This window comes from Meleagris gallopavo, chromosome 10 (assembly GCF_905368555.1).
Source record: "Meleagris gallopavo chromosome 10, MGAL_WU_HG_1.1, whole genome shotgun sequence".
Classification (NCBI taxonomy): Eukaryota; Metazoa; Chordata; class Aves; order Galliformes; family Phasianidae; genus Meleagris; species Meleagris gallopavo.
In genome coordinates, this window is record NC_139413.1 from 26,635,575 (window position 1) to 26,648,215 (window position 12,641).

Genomic DNA, 12,641 nt, shown 5'->3' on the forward strand with positions numbered 1-12,641 from the left:
ACTGCTGTTTAGCAATGTCTAGTTGATACAAGGATTGTGTGTGATTGAGGCCGTGTTCATCTCTTTGCAAGAGGAAGAATTATGACATTCATAGATTGGAAGAGAGTGGGTGATAAATAAAACTGAGGCTATCCAGAAAGCCCCAGGGAGCTTCCTCTCTGCAGAAAGAATAAGAAATTTATAGATGTCTAGAAATTACTGTTGAGCTTTTTGCTTTTTTTTCTGTTAGCCTCTTTCAGTCACATGACTGGAGTTCAATTATCAGCACAATAAATATTCTTGTGAATTGGAGCCATGTGTTGGCAGCAAATTTCTGCTTCTTAGGAAGGGAGGAACAGTTAGAACTTATTAAAAATAATAGTTTGCTATCCAACTTGATTCTAAGGTCAGAAAGTAGCAGAGCCCGAAATATATGTAAACTAGAGTGTGTTTTGGAGGAGTCTAATTCCAGCAGGTTAATGCATATATTTTCAATATATTTTTTTTTAAATATGAATATTCAGGCTAAAACAAATATTATGTAAAAATGTTACGTTCAAAACAAAGCAGAATGATTACTGAGAAACTCTTCTTGCTGCTTATAGGGTAGAAATACTCCTTGCAAGTCGATTTAAGTTTGGTCACTGTGTGAGGAAATACCACTGGTATCGTACTGTCTATCACCTAGGGTGGCTGTGCTTGCCAGATGGGAAGTGGGAGGGATTTTTGTGGTTTTTGCTCCGTTTGACCTTTCTGGAGTGGTGGCTGGGCTCAGTCAGAGTATTCCCTGGAAGTTCATACTGCTTCTCCAGCGCAGTGCTCAGCCCTGCTCTCAGCCCTGCTCTGTCCTGGGCAGGAGATGAATGTGTCAACGAAATGCGAAGTTCCAAGATAATTTGGAGTCCTGGAATGCTGTGATTCATTTATCTACTGCTTAAGCTTGGCAAATGCTAAAAGTTCATGTCTTCCCCGGTATAGACCATTGCCTGACCCATGGTGACTTGTTTTCAGAGCTGTTCCTGTTTGGCATTAAATTTCTAGATCTGTAAGCAGTTTCTCTTAATTTAAGAGAGCTTTGACTGTTCTGGGCTCAAGAAGGTCTGACAAGAGGGAGCAGAAGTCAGCCCAACTGTACACCTTTGGCCAAGGGGACTGTAATTCTTGGATCCAGCTAACGCAATCTATTTTAAGAGTACGACTTGGCCTCTTTACAGTAAACTTCTTTGGGGGAGAGTTCATTGCACCTTGCAGGCCTCCGCCAGTCTGGATCAGTGTCGGACATCTGAACTTGAGGCTCTTAACACATTTGTCAGCTGTGTGTGCATGCAGCGAGATGCTAAATGCTTCAATAGCTTCTAATTTCCAAGCAGCTCAAGAAAACCCAATTAATTAGTAGCTTTTAGATTATATGTCTATTGATATTTCAGAGATGATCCGAGTGTTGCAGGAACACAACTGCAGGAACACTGCAGTCATGCAAGCAGCTGCAGAAGCTGGAGGCGCACACTGCAATAGACCAGGGAGTATCGGAGTGGAATTTTACCAATGACAGTCTAAAGACTTATAGCTGCCTACAGAACAAGGCTGGAAAATTTGCAAAAATCTGTTCTCAATTATTGCATTTTTTTGTTCAGCTTTAATTTCTCCAGAGGAATTTCAGTGCAGTACCTTAGCTGTTCCGTTGTAATCCTGCATTCCCGTTGCTTTATTAAATACCTGGAGTTATAATCTTGTTTATGAAATTGTTATTATCTCTCTAGTTGCAAATTGCAGCGTTACGTAGAGGAGTGATTATGGCACGAGGCACAGAAAAATCGGATATGCAAATGGAGCAAGTTAAGCATGATGATGGTTCAGCCCCATAACGGGTGAAAAAAGCAGCGCTCTGCTTTGCTGTTGAAGCATTCAGATTCATAACTTGCAAACTGACCCCAGGTTTCTTACAAGAACGCTCCAACAAGCTGAAACAAAGCAAACAAAAGAAAACAAAGCAAAAACAAGCAGTCCCAGAAAACTCTGTTATCAAACTACATTTACTCCTATAAACAGAATACTTTTTCGTGGTCCCAGCGCAGAAAACTGCTTCTTTGGAGTCCTCGGAGGGAAGCACCTTGCTGTGCTGCAGTGCTGCCAGGCTGTGCTCACACGCAGCGGCTGTGCAGCCCAGCTGGCCTGGTCCTGTGCCTCGCTGCCAGCCCAGGCAGTGCTCCTGGCCGAGCCCAGGTGCAGGCAGCCTCCCTCGGAGCCTTTCTTCCCCTTTGTTTCTAAGTGTAGATTTGATGACGGATTGCTTTGGATTCTTTTATGTCTAGAAGGGGAGTAGAGGGATAAAAACACTGAATCTTACTTTCTCACAAGCATTTTTCCCTGGCAGTTCTGCTAGTGCTCCTCAGTATTAAGAGGATTGTTGACCGGCTTTCGGAGCTGACAGGGTCACCTGAGGTACTGTGACAGGGCATTTAGGTCCAGCAGTTGATCCTGTGTAATGTTAACCCAGGAAGCTGGGGAGAAATTGGGATGATCTTTCGCCTGATTTTTCTTGCCTAATTAAGGGTGTAGAAAAAGCAGACATTGCAACATAACCAAATGCAATTAAAGAGATGTCGTCTGGCATCTGTCCACCAAACAATTCCACCTCCCTCCCCTTTCTTTTTATATATTTTAGTTCCTTTTGGAGCGGTTCAAATGTCTGAGCAGCTCCCCGTTCCTGCACACAGCGCCCGATGGTCGGTGTGCTGGCTGGCTGGTGTGGGCTCTCGGTGTGGTACGGAGTTCCTTCCACCGCTGGTTGGTGCCAGGATCCCGAAATATCGGGCAGGTTGGGCCAAGAGGATGTGGGAGCTGCGCTGCTGAGGGAGAGAGACATCTGGAACTCCTGTTCCACCCTTCACCTCCCTAAAAAGAGAGATTCTGGTGGTTTATTTTTCATTGTGCCGCTTTGTCTCGTGTTTTTCTTTGTCGCCTGAGGGAGAGCTGGAGCAGTGTGTTCCGGGGAAGTCGGTGGGGCCAGCAAATCCAGATGATGTTGGATGCTGACATGGAAGCAGCTGTGGCACTTGGTGTGCTCACGGAACACCATAGCTGTTAATTCGATAAAATAGCTTTTCCAATTGAGATATCCATCCTGGGACAGCTGATCTTTTGTACTGTGCAGCCCAATCATGTCTTTAAAGCAGCAGCAGCAGAACTTCCTGGAGGGTGCCTGCACTTCACTGAACAGTTTGGCAGCCACAGCAGAGGCCTGAGGGATACTTTCAGATTTCCCTGTAATTAATGAGCACCTCTGCACTTATGGCAAATTACAGTGTCTGATGTAGAATGTTGACCTGCAGCTGCCCCATGCCAAGTAGCCTATTTAGACCTATTTATTTCTAAATAGAGCCTGTAAATGATAATGGGAAACTTCGCTATTGATTCATTTACTCCTAAATGCTTCCTCTTTCAGGTATTGAAGATGAAATAATTTTCCATAATCCTATACTTAGGCTGATCTTCAGATTTATTATATATTTAACATGTGAAAATTCTCAAGCTATTTCACATTCCTGCAAAACCAAAGAAATTAGAGAAGGAGAAGGCTTGTTTGATCTTGTCTTGTCGGTACACAGCCTTCCCAATAGAGTGCTGGTTATCTGCTGTGCTTGTAGATGTCCCAAGCAAGGAAAAATCTCCCTCTTGTCCAAAATGTGGCATTCCCAGAAGTTTCAGTTCCTTTTGCTGCAGCCACGCAGTGCTGCAAACTCTCTATATGGTCATCTCTTTGTTGTCACTCATGCTTATTTTGACATTGTTGTTTGTTTTTTTTGTCCTTTGGTTTTCTTACTGTCCATTTCTCTGAAACTAACTTCGTTTTGTGCTTGGACTGCATCTAAATTTCCAGCACCTTTCTTTGTTTCTCTGCTCTCCTGGAAGTCCGTCAAACATCTGTTTCGGGGCCACGCACAATTTCGTTCCTGTACTATTTTTCTTCTAGCAAAGATTTTAAATAAGATGCGGCTCACCTCCTGACTGTTTCCTTCCCTAAGAGCATTGCTCTAAATGAGCAGATTCAGCTCTGGAGGTGACTGCTCATAATTTTCATACGTTACAAGAAGTTTTCAACCCTTGTGATAACTTCAGAACCAAGCCAAAAGAATGTAGAGTTTTATGAGAGTTTGTTCAAAGCACTTTGCCAGAATCTAAATATATAGCTTCTATTGTTCTATTAATGCTGGAATTCTACTTTATATACACCACAGATATATCGAGTTTGTCAGAAAATATCCATGCTGAAGCAGTCATGCTAATTGGTTCAGGCAGCTCAGTGGTTTCCCTTATGTGCTTTGATTTTGTTCTGTTAATTTTTTATTTGTAAGCATCAGTTTGGACTGTTATTGTCGGGATAACCCTTCCCTCCTTTTTGGAGGATTTATATCACGTTTATATTTTTCCGGTATTCTGATCTCTTGCCATTTTTCCACAAATTTTTGGAAATAATTCTTCATATTTTGGAAGGCATATTAGATAATGCAGTAAGACTTTTCGTACAATTAAGGATGGTAGGTTGTGGATAATAATTTTAAGCTTGATCAAAAGCCCGTGGAAGCCAAGTCTTCTAAGGCTTTAACTGCTGTGTGTTAATTTAATGGAGATCTGACTTTCTTTCTCAGCCCTCGAGTTTTTGTCTCACCTTTCACATAGGGCACATCACCTTTTGCTTTGGGATCACAGGTTAAAATAATAGAAACCAGCACAGGTGCATAGAAGCCCATGGCGCCCTTGGAGAAAGCAGCCCCTTAGGGTTAGGTGCCTTCCTTTCCCCATATGCACTGTTGGGAGAAGAACTACTTTCCTCACAGGGGTGTTTAAGGCTTAATTTTTTATAGCATATAAAGTGCTTGGAGATGTTCGGATGAGGGATGTTGTGAAAATGCAAAGTAGTATTATTGTTGATAAATTATTTAAAATATTGTGGTCCATTGAGAAAATACTAGTTTGTAGGCAGTGAAGTGGTTAATACGATTGCATCTCTTACAGGTTTCACCAGATACACTCACTCACTTACAATGGATAATTGTTAGCTCTTGTTGTGCAGATGCTGTTGCAGATGGAGCCCTGTACCTGCATGCATAGCAAATGAATTAGACTGGCAATCCCCTTTATAAAGCATAAATATGTAATTTGTTCAGCTGTTGTAATTAAATATGTATGTGTGAAACAGCCACCATTCAGGTCATTAATGATGCGCCATGCCAAATTAGAGCTTACAGACAGTAATGTACATTGTTGTGCAATGAGGGAATTGCAAATAACATAGCTAAGCCTTTCCTAGTAAAGTGATGGATTCAGTGGCTTTAAAAGGAATATTTGTATTTCCAGCATTTTGATTGCTTCGATCTATATTTACATTGGTGCTCAATGAAAAAGATACAATTGGATGAATTTTTTTTCTGTATTTGTCTTAGAGTCTTTGAACATGATAGAATACCCATTAGGTACGTGTCACACCACATTTATTGGGTGTAACATTTCATACCCGTTGGTAATATGCTGAATATGTTGCTATGATCATTCTTAAATATATAGTCAATTAAGATCTGGTAAGTACCTTTTCTTCTGCATAATGTAGACAAACACCATATCAAAGTGCTTGGACAATTTTAATGCTTTCAGCATATCTCCTTTTTAATCTCTGGCCTTCAAAGATATGACTGGTAAAGAAACTTTTACTGTGGTAAACAACATATACATTTCCATAGAAAACTGCCTGATAGAATAATTGTTGGAATGAATTAAGCTTGCCAGATTAGTTGGTTTTTCTTTTTTAAACACACAATCACTTAAACATCAGGCATTCTTTCTTCCATCCACATTTCCTCTTTCTTTATATTTACCAGAAAAAAAAAAAAAAAAAAAAGGTAATTGTGCTTTAAAAAATCCTCCTTGAATCTTCTTGAAATAAATAAAAAAAAAAAAGTTATCAGGCAGCTGTTGTTGTGAAGCAGAATGAGAAATCATAACTCACTGCATAACTTAAAAGCATCTTCAGTGATCCTTCCTAAGCATGACTCCTTGTCTGTTTCAAATACATCAAGGTTTAACATATATTTTGTTTTGACGGTCGGTTCCGAGTATACAAGGGGCTAATCGTCTTGACCTCTCAGACAAACAGGGCAGCAGAAGGAAGCATCTCGGAGTTAATTCTGTCTTGTTCACAGTGGGAACAGAACATTCCTCTGTGATCCTCTTTCACATGATTCGCCGGGGCCTCCTGGAAGCCGGTCCTGATACTATTAGTGCTGGGCTTCTTAGGTCTAAAGGAGATCGCAGGCGCTGACATCACTGGCCACTCGTGGGCCACATCTGCTGGATGAGCAGAGTTGTTAAGGTTTCTGTTAAGAAAATGGAATAGAAAATGTGATAAGTTGATGATTGTTTGGGAGAGTTTATAGTACATTTGCAAGTTTTTAAACCTAGACTAAGAAAGGAGTAAGGAGTAAAGGTTTTTTCCAGATCAGAGCTATAGGAAAAGATGGAAACTGTGACATAATTTCTTTCAGTATGTATTCTGTGATAAAAGTCCTATATTGGCTTACATGCAGATATTAAAGGTAACATCAGAATAGCTATTTATGTAATGTCTTTGCATGTTAGTTCAGTGTTGATAATGAGGCATGGTTTTCTTTTTTTTCATTCCTTTTTGTCTTCCTTTCTTACTGACTACACTTTCTTTCTTTCTTCGAGACATTTATCTCAAAATACACTTTTTCCTGTTTGATTATGGTGAAGCGTGCTTGAGTTTTCTCATGAATGAGTCAAGGGCTTGATGTGTTCATTTTACTGCCTTTTAACGCTGCAAGTATTGGAGTACTGGGAAGCTGTTTCAAGGATGACCACAGTGGTTGCAAATCTGATCACAGTCAGGCATCCTGTAGGGCATCCTGGATTTTTCTTGGACATTTTGGTAGATTTCTGAAGATTTCTATGGTTTACCAATAGCCGTGCATTTGCCATTGCTATTCCTCCTGTAGGCTAGCAGTGTTGAACGCTAAACAGTGCAGTTTCTACAAGATTTTACTTCTTTTCCTTACCGTTCCATGGTGATTTCTGACTATCTGAAGCTGCTGATTCATGAGTTGAATTACTTGGATGCAACTACCCTTATTTGGTGAAGACTCTAAGTCATGTTTGGTTTGGAGGGTGGGAGAGGGTGAGAAAATTTATTTTTGTATCCTGCAAGCAGCGTTGCATCACCAACTAGTGCTGTATATTTTAAAATCTATTAATTTTTGCTGCTGAAAGACATCCCATATGCGACTGCTTTATGTTGTATCTCTCCAGCATGTGCAGGCAGTTGGCTGTGCCGAGGGGTAGCTGTTTGCAAGCTTTTTTGTGCTTGCAGGAGGTTCAGGCCAAGATAACATTTCGACTTTGCAAACGGGGCTGTGCAGAAGGCGCCTGAAGGGGACAGCAGTGAGGTTTATTTCACAAAGGGTTAACGCCTTGGGCCAGCCCGCAGGTTGCCCTCCACCATGCAGGTCGCTAGGACCAGAGGGCGTGTTAAACATCTCCTGTAAAGCAAGTGGGCATGTGGAGTGATCCCACACGTCCTGCAGAGGTGGCGGCAGGCCAGGTGCCCGCGATAAGCGCCTGCGGGCCGAGCAGGCAGAGTTCGCTGGCAGTGGTGGCGTTGGCCAGTGCCGCAGCAAACACTTTCCCTTGGATGTTGGTTTTCTGTTGTGTCTGGCAGCCACAGAGGGCTGCTTGAACTTTAGCCAGAGGCAAATATTTATACATCAGAGCATGCAGTGTTCAATGGGTCCGGCCTGCGAGCGTGAGGTGCGTGGCGTGCTTCGTTGTGTCCCTCCTCATTGTGCCTGCCGTGTGTGCAGGGGGACCGCCTGGGGTCACGGTGGGCTCCGGGAGGCCGTGACAGCATCGCCCACTCCTCCACAGGAGAGGCATCCTGACGGGAGCCGCGCGCCTTCAATTCCTGTTGGAAAGTTTACAGTTAATATTTTCCCTGGAACGCTGTCAAGCTTTTGACAGTGCCTGAGTGTATGCTGAGCTGTGAAATTGAGACGCAGAGCAAGTTGTGAGAAATCTGTTTCTACTCAAATCTGTAAAGGTTTATAAAAACTTCAGCAGAGGGGGGAAGGAGGAGGGAAATTAAAATAAAATAATAAAATAAAAAAAAGCAAGCCCCGTGGCTGGGGCTGGAGCTGGGGCTGGCTGGGCTGGGCTCACCTCGCCGGGCGCGCGGCAGGTCCGCCATTTTAAGAATGCAGCGAGGGGCGAAGCTCTGCGCTCCTTACATGGCGGCTGCCTCGGCGGTGGGGCCGGCCAATGGGGCGGGCGGTGCCAGGACACGTGACGTGCCACGACGGCACTGACAGCCATTTCCTCGTTTCTGCAAACTTTGGTACCTCAGTGGAGCGCTTTACCTTGTTTTCCGTGCCAAATGTTCTCTGCCGCATGTGTCTCGCAGACTGGCATTTGTCCATAAAGTTATTTTAGTAGGTAAAAAGTCTCGGAGCGCTCGAGCTGCGCGCGTTCTTTATGTAAAATGGATTTCCCTTGCTGGCCTGGGGCCAGGAGCGCAGAGCACACGCTGGGCGAGGGGAGCGCTTCTCTGCAGAGGAACTGGTGGACTGACACACTCTAATTTTTTGGCTCCTGACCAGACAAGCTCGATGCCAAAATTCAACAAAATAACACATGATTGTGTAATAGGAACAGTGCTCAAAGTGAGCAAGAGCTCACAGGAACTGAATACCAGCACTTTTTTCTCCCCCTCTCCTTGTACAGCAGAAGCTCAGAGCTGGCACTTTCAATATACGGCTTCAATGGAACAAGGAATAAATATAACTGCCATGTAAAGAATGAGGAGTAACGTACAGCCGAGATGAGGAAGGGGGGAAGAGGATGGGGAGGAGAGAGCAAGGGAAGGAGGGAGGCAGCGAGATGGAGAGAGTTAAAATTACTTTTGTGAGACTTCCTTCAAACATGCTCCATAGTGCTCGGCACTGGGTTAACCCTGTCTTCCCTGCAGCGGATCCCCAAACTGCTCCAGGCATCGTGGCTTCTCGTTTAACGCCTCTTCCCTTGGAAAACAAACAACGGCATGCAGCACCCACAGCTGTGCTGGGGTGATCAGAAGGGCTGGAAATGGGGCAGAAAGCCTTTCTGGAAAACTATTCTGCTTTTTTTTCCACGTTGCATCTCTGAAAGAAAGGGAACGTATGCAGAAATACCGGTTTTCTTTGTAAAGTAACCTGCATTAACCTGGGTTTGTTGGTCCTGAGCTTACCTCCTACACCAAACCAACTTTAATAACTTATTTAAGCTTCCTTGAGAAGGTAAGCAGCATTTAGTAGCTTCATCTGCAAAATGCAGGTGTCTACAGGGCTGCACATGGTAACTTGTGGAAAGTGCAAAGCAACACAATAGGAAGTGAAAACCAACACAGCCTATGGAAACTGCAAGGGCTCGTTGGGTCAGCAGCATGTAATTACAAGAGTTGGAAGTTGGCCAGGGCAAGTATGGCCATAGTGTCAGGGAAACGCTGTGTGCCCACATCTTTTGAGAACTTTCTGGTTTCAGAGTGGTCCCTCAACGTCTCCTGGTCCTTCTGCCCATGGGGAGCCATGGCTGGGAGTATTCTTAGAGGGACTGTGCAGGAGGCAAGGGCAGCCTTCCTGGAGAGACCGTGGCAGACCAGGAGTTGGCTGTGATTTCCTGCTGAGCAGTGAAGGATGTGCTTGCAAGGAATGGGAAACAACTGTCCTCAGCTCTGGAATTACCTCATCCCAGAGCACAAATGGATGGTCATAGGACTTTGCTGGCCACATTTTTTCCTGCTCTCTACATCTCATATAGGCAACTTGATTTCCCCCGAAATGGATCGAAATCCATTGGAGCATGGTCTGATTCTTATCCTCTTAGTGCTCCTCTTGGGTTTATCCCTCTTATCAATCCAGTGTCTCCCTAAGACAGATATTCCTGCAGCAGATAAACACCAACTCTCTAAACCAGAGACCTTGTTGGGATTGCATTTTGTAATCTTTGTAGAGGACAGATAAGATTATGCACAGTTTGTGCTGTTTCTCATATTCAGTCTGCCTATGAGAAGTGTAGGATCCGTGTTCCTCCTGTTCTCTATTTAAGAAGCCCACCACCATTTTTGTTTTTTTTTTTTGTTGTGTTTTTTTTTTTTTTTAAGTGTGGTTTGGTTGCTAGATTTTTCACGTGATTAATGCAAATAGTCACAAATGATGCCATTTCAGGTAGAATCCACGCAGTTCTGTGTACCACTCCTTATTGTCCCTGTTCTGAATTGCTTACAGGGAAGAATAAGCCAAAAGTAAACAAGCTGGTTTGGTGTGTTTGTGGCCTTGGGGAAAATAAACTGTATTAATGATATGTTATATTATTTAATTTGGATTTTTTATGCCTTATCAAGTACAGAATAGAAAATGCAAAATAAATAGTAAATAAAAAATAATGATGTGGGAGTTAAAGTCATCCTGGTGTGCGATAACATTAAGTGTGGCAGTAATTATGGCTTGGACTTTCCATGTAAAAAGTAGATTTTTTTTACTCATAACTGGTTTTATATCCTTCTGGAACAAAGTAAAAAAAATAAAAATCTTCTGGTAGTTTTTTAATTGAGGTTTTGTAACTTTAATGGTCTAACACTATAAAGAAGTCAACGCTTCTGCCAGTTTTTTTAAAGCCAGATACAGGTTGGACATCATGCTAAGTGTCTGTGTGTCTGTATCCCCAAACACTCACTCTCTTTCTGTCTCGGGTAAAGGAAACAGGAGACTTCAGAGCAAATACTTTTACAGGATTCAGAAATGTAAAGCAAGTTCTTCTTCCCTGGATGTATTTGGGTTGTTTCTCTCAGTGAGGCTGGCTGTTAAAGCTGTGCTGTTGCAGAAGTGAACCAACTGTAGAAAGAATGTTTCTGAGCCTGTTGATGTGGGTACCAGTGCAAACGACAGAGTGAATGATGTACAAAGTCAGACCTTGAGGTGGGCATAGAACTGCATGCTGGCTGTAACACTGCTGTAAGTTGAATGTAGCCCTACCAACCCACTCCACATCCATAGATCACTGCAGCAGTGCCAGGGGTCCTGTGCTGCCCCACGGTGAGCTCTGCGGAGCAGACTTTGCCCCAAGGGCAGGGAAATTCCTGGGGCTTCTGCATGCCAGCACTGGAGCTGTGGCCTTGTGGCCAGGAAAGCATTAGAGGTTACTAGGAATTACACGAGCATTACGCCCAGAAACCTGCCTTGCCTTGGGTTACCTTATTGGCACTTAGGGCTTGGGGAACTCCCAGCTCTGCAATGGATCCCCTCTGTCCTGCAGCCAGCTTTGCAGCACATCTCTGCGCTACGTGCTCTTCCCAGGGAAAGGCCTGACTTTTGGTACTTGGAAAACAAAACAAAACAAAAAGTTGTCAACAAACCACACCAAAGGGCAATAAATCAGGAGTGAAAAAGAGTAGCTTGCAGGGAAACATGCAGCTGTAGGTGGAGTGCCCTAACTCTGAACAACATCCACCAATGGCCCAGCTGAAGCTGCTGAGCAGTCTGGATGTCACAGTGGTAATGCTGGACCAGGTTAACTGCATCAAGGATGGTTTTACTTGCTTGTGAGTAGAGAATCTGTATTGCTTAGCTCTCAACATTTTTTTTAATGTGTTAATTTACTTTTTCATATTTTAAAAAAAATTAAGACTGGAAAAAGAACACAGACTTGGTAACAGTAACTGATCCTAAACAAACAGCAATAGGCTCTTACCACTCCATAAAGATAAAGCATGTCACGTACATTAGCAAAAGATAACTGACATTAACACAGTAGGCAAGGTGATTACGTACCACACTATTGACTCTGTGTGATCATTATTGCTATTTGGTGGGTTGCTTAAGTGGGTACCTGAAGGTTAAGTAATAACAATAGCGAAAACGAGAGGGAAGCAGTGAGAATGAGAGAAAGGAAAAAGGAGATAGAAAACATTGATGCAAGGTTAAGATGGAGAAAAGTGGATAAGTAGGGGTGTGGATGTCTGAAGAGAAAGGTGAGGTGGCTGTGCCTTGGTAAGTAATATTTAAGGGCTGCGATAGAGCTGGTGGTTGAGTAAATAACGCATCCAGTTCTGCTTTCCTTGAGATTTTTATGTTTGCAAAATAGCAGAAGTGAAATGCAGTTCTGGGGTAGGCCTGTGACTATCAAAGTAAAAGCCAAACCAGCATCAAATCCCTTTCTGTACTTTCAAAGAGGTGTTCTTTCTCCCCAGCTTTGAGCAAAATCCGAGGTAGGGTGTAGTGACAAGAGATGGATGTTTATTGGTTTGTGGTTGGTTTTTGTTTTTTTTTCTAAGCAGCCCGTTTTCATCTCATCTGCTTTCTGGTTTGAGGCTTTGAAATCATTTTGATACTCGGAACGTTGCGCTGCCAGAGAGCTGGGGACTGTGATGCAGCACTGCGGTGGATGGACGTGGTGGCAGTGCTCTCAACCTGAAGCTCAGGGGTCTGGGCAGGCTGGCGGAGCAAAGAGCATCCCTGCGTGTTCCGCAGTCCTCGCTGCTTTATGGTGAAATAGCTCCTCTGCGCTGGAGCTGGTGATGAATGCTGGCTTTTCTTTCAGAATGCATCGCCAACATTATAATATCA

At 43.4% G+C, this 12,641-nt stretch overlaps 1 protein-coding gene and 1 long non-coding RNA gene across 14 annotated transcripts in view; one reads left to right on the plus strand and one right to left on the minus strand.

Annotated features, from left to right (window-relative positions):
• The window catches only part of NFIA (nuclear factor I A), a 238,551-nt gene that overhangs the window by 57,164 nt on the left and 168,746 nt on the right, over positions 1–12,641 (plus strand). The window lies entirely within an intron of this gene.
• Positions 5,600–8,626, minus strand: LOC146543745 (uncharacterized). The gene is made up of 2 exons (XR_014885230.1): positions 8,206–8,626; positions 5,600–7,951 (listed from the first exon to the last, which is right to left on the minus strand). It is a non-coding gene; the product is annotated as an uncharacterized LOC146543745 (long non-coding RNA).